Below are 3846 nucleotides of genomic sequence, written 5' to 3' on the forward strand. Positions count from 1 at the left end.
GTGCATAGGTTCTTTTGGATTGGTGTTTTAGTGTTCTTAGGATAAAGTCCCAGCAGTGGAATTGCAGGGTCAAAAGGCAGATCCATTTTTAGTTTTCTGAGGAAGTTCCATACTGCTTTCCATAGTGGTTCTACCAGTCTGCAGTCCCACCAACAGTACACTCGGGGCCCCTTTTCTCCACAACCTCTCCAACATTTGTTTGTTGCTTTGTTAATGATGGCCATTCTGACTGGTGTGCAATGGTATCTCATTGTGGTTTTAATTTGCATCTCTCTGATAGTTAGCGGTATTGAACATCGTTTCATGTATCTTTGGATTTTCTCTATGCCCTCCTTGGAGAAGTGTCTGTTCAAGTCCTTTGCCCATATTTTAATTGGATTCCTTGTCTTCTTAGAGTGTAAGCTCTTTATATATTTTGGAGATTAAACCCTTGTCTGAGGTATCATTGGCAAACATGTTTTCCCATACAGTTGGTTCTCTTTTTGTTTTGATACTGTTTTCTTTAGCTGTGCAGAAGCTTTTAATTTTGATGAGATCCCATTTGTTTATTCTTTCCTTTATGTCCCTTGCTCTAGGGGGCATGTCAGTAAAAAAGTTTCTGCATGAAATATCTGAGATTTCCCTACCTACATTCTCCTCTAGGAGTTTAATGCTGTCATGTTTTATATTTAAGTCTTTTGTACACCGTGAGTTTGTTTTTGCATAAGGTGTAAGTTCGTGCTCAAGTTTCATTTTTTTGCACGTGGCTGTCCAGTTCTCCCAACACCATTTGTTGAAGAGGAGATTTTTACTCCATTTTATGTTGCTGCTCCTTTGTCAAATATTAATTGACTGTAGAGTCTTGGGTTTATTTCTGGGCTCTCTGTTCTGTTCCATTGGTCTATGTGCCTGTTTTTATGCCAGTACCAGGCTGTTTTGATTGCAGTAGCCTTTTAGTATAGTTTAGTGTCAGGTATTGTGATCCCTCCTACTTTACTCCTTTTTCTCAAAATTGCAGCAGCTATTCAGGGTCATTTATGGTTCCATATAAATTTTTGAAGTGTTTGTTCTATGTCTGTGAAATAAGATATTGGTACTTTAATAGGAATTGCATTGAATGTGTAAAATGCTTTGGGTAGTATGGACATTTTGATGATATTAATTCTTCTGATCCATGGACACGGTATAAGTTTCCATTTGTTTGTGTCTTCCTTGATTTCTTTCCTGAGTGTTATGTTGTTTTCTAAATACATGCATTTTACCTCTTTGGTTAGGTTTATTCCTAGGTATTTTATTTTTCTTTTTACTATTTCAAATGGGATTTTTTTTTTTTTGATTTCTGCCTCTGCTGTTTCATTGATGGTGTAAAGAAATGCCTTTGATTTCTGGATATTGCCTTTGTATCCCGCTGTTTTGCCAAATTCATTTATTAGGTCAAGCAGTTTTTTGGTGGAGTCTATAGGATTTTCTATGTGCAGTATCATGCCATCTGCAAACAGTGACAGTTATGTTTCCTTCTTTCTGATTTGGATGCCTTTTATTTCTTTTTCTTGTCTGATCGCTGTGGCTAAAACTTCCAGTACTATGTTGAATGAAAGTGGTGAAAGAGGACAACCTTGTCTTGTTCCTGGTCTTAGTGGAAAAGATTTTAATTTTTGCCCATTGAGTATGATGTTGGCTGTCGGTCTCTCATATATGGCCGTTATTATGTTAAGGAATGTTCCCTCTATTCCCACTTTGCTGAGTGTTTTTATCATAAATGGGTGCTGTACCTTATCAAATGCTTTCTTTTGCATCTATTGATAAGATCATGTGGTTTTTGTCTTTCCTTTTTTATGTGATGTATTACATTACTGATTCTGCGAATATTGTACCATCTTTGCATTCCTGGAATGAATCCCACTTGGTCATTGTGTATGATCTTTTTAATGTAATGTTGGATGCGGTTTGACAATATTTTGTTGAGGATTTTAGCGTCAATGTTCATCAGTGATATTGGCTTGAAGTTTCCTTTCTTTGTTGTGTCTTTATCTGGTTTTGGAATTAGGATGATGTTGGCCTCATAAAAAGAGTTTGGGAGTCTCCCATCTTTTTGGATTTTTTGGAATAGTGTTTGAAGGATAGGGGTTAACTCCTCCCTAAATGCTTTGTAGAATTCTCCTGTGAAACCCTCTGGTCCAGGGCTTTTATATGTCAAGAGATTTTTAATTACTGCTTCAATTTCTTTTGCTGTTATTGGTGTGTTCAGGTTTTCCACTTCTTTTTCATTGAGTTTTGGAAGATTATGTTTTTCTAGAAATTTGTCCATTTCATCTAGGTTTTCAAATTTCTTGGCATACAGTTCTTCATAATAATTCCTTATAATCCTTTGTATTTCTGTGGTATCAGTTGTAATCTGTCCTCTTTCATTTCTGAGTGTGTTTATTTGAGTTTTCTGTCTTTTTTTCTTGATGAGTCTGCTTAAAGGCTTGTTGATTTTGTTTATCTTTTTAAAAGATTTTATTTATTTATTTTTAGAGAGGGGGGAGAGAGAGAGAGAGAGAGAGAGAGAGAGAGAGAGAGAGAGAGAGAGAGAGAGAGAGAGAGAGAGAGAGAGAGAGAGAAACGTCAATGTGTTGTTGCTGGGGGTCATGGCCTGCAACCCAGGCATGTACCCTGACTGGGAATCGAACCTGCGACACTTTGGTTTGCAGCCCAAACTCAATCCGCTGAGCTATGCCAGCCAGGGCTGATTTTGTTTATCTTTTCAAAGAACCAGCTCCTGGATTCATTGATCCTTCGCATTGTGCTTTTAGTCTCCATGTCATTTAATTCTGCTCTGATCTTGGTTATTTCCTTCCTTCTGCTTGCTCTGGGCTGTCTTTATTGTTGTTCCTCGAGTTCTTGTAGATGTAGGGTTAGGTTGTTTGTTTGAAATGTTTCTAACTTTTTTAGGTGGGCCTGTATTGCTATGAACTTCCCTCTCAGGACTGCCTTGGCTGTGTCCCATAAGTTTTAGATTGTTGTGAGGTTCGTTTTCATTTGTTTCCAGAAACCTTTTGATTTCTTTCCTAATTTCATTCTGGACCCATTCATTGTTTAATAGCATGTTATCTAATCTCCATGATTTTGAGTGTTTGGGTTTTTTTTCCTTGTGGTTGGTTTCTAGCTTCAGTTCCTTGTGATCTGAGAAAATGCTTGGTATGATTTGCATTTTCTTGAAAATGTTGAGGCTTGTTTTGTGTCCTATCATGTGGTCAATCTTTGAAAATGTTCTGTGTACATTTGAAAAGAATGTGTATTTAGCCTCTTTGGGATGGAGGGCTATGTATATATCAATAAAGTCCATTTCATCAAGGGTATTTGTCAATGCCACAATATCTTTGTTGATATTTTGTTCGGAAGATCTGTCCATCTTTCATAGTGGGGTGTTAAAATCCCCCACTATAATTGTGTTTCTGTCCATATCTTTCTTGACGTCCTCTAAGATTTTCTTTATGTATTTGGGTGCTCCTACGTTGAGTGCATATATATTCACAATCTTTATGTCTTCTTGGTGGATTCTTCCCTTGAGTATTATAAAGTGACCTTCTGGGTCTCTCTTTATGGACCTTTTTTGGAAGTCTATTTTGTCTTATATGAGTATTGCTACCCTGGCTTTTTTTTTCCTGTGTGTTTGCTTGGAAAATTTGTTTCCAGCCCTTCACTTTCAGCCTGTGCAGGTCTTTTGTCCTGAGGGGGGTCTCTTGTAGGCAGCATATGTGTGGGTCATTTTTTCTTATCCATTCAGCTATTCTATGTCTTTTTTAAAAAGATTTTATTTATTTATTTTTAGAGAGGGAAGGGAGGGAGAAAGAGAGAGAGAGAGATCAATTTGTGGTTGCTGGG

This window comes from Phyllostomus hastatus, unplaced genomic scaffold (assembly GCF_019186645.2).
Source record: "Phyllostomus hastatus isolate PE091 unplaced genomic scaffold, TTU_PhHast_1.1 phas_contig_90, whole genome shotgun sequence".
Lineage (NCBI taxonomy): Eukaryota > Metazoa > Chordata > Mammalia > Chiroptera > Phyllostomidae > Phyllostomus > Phyllostomus hastatus.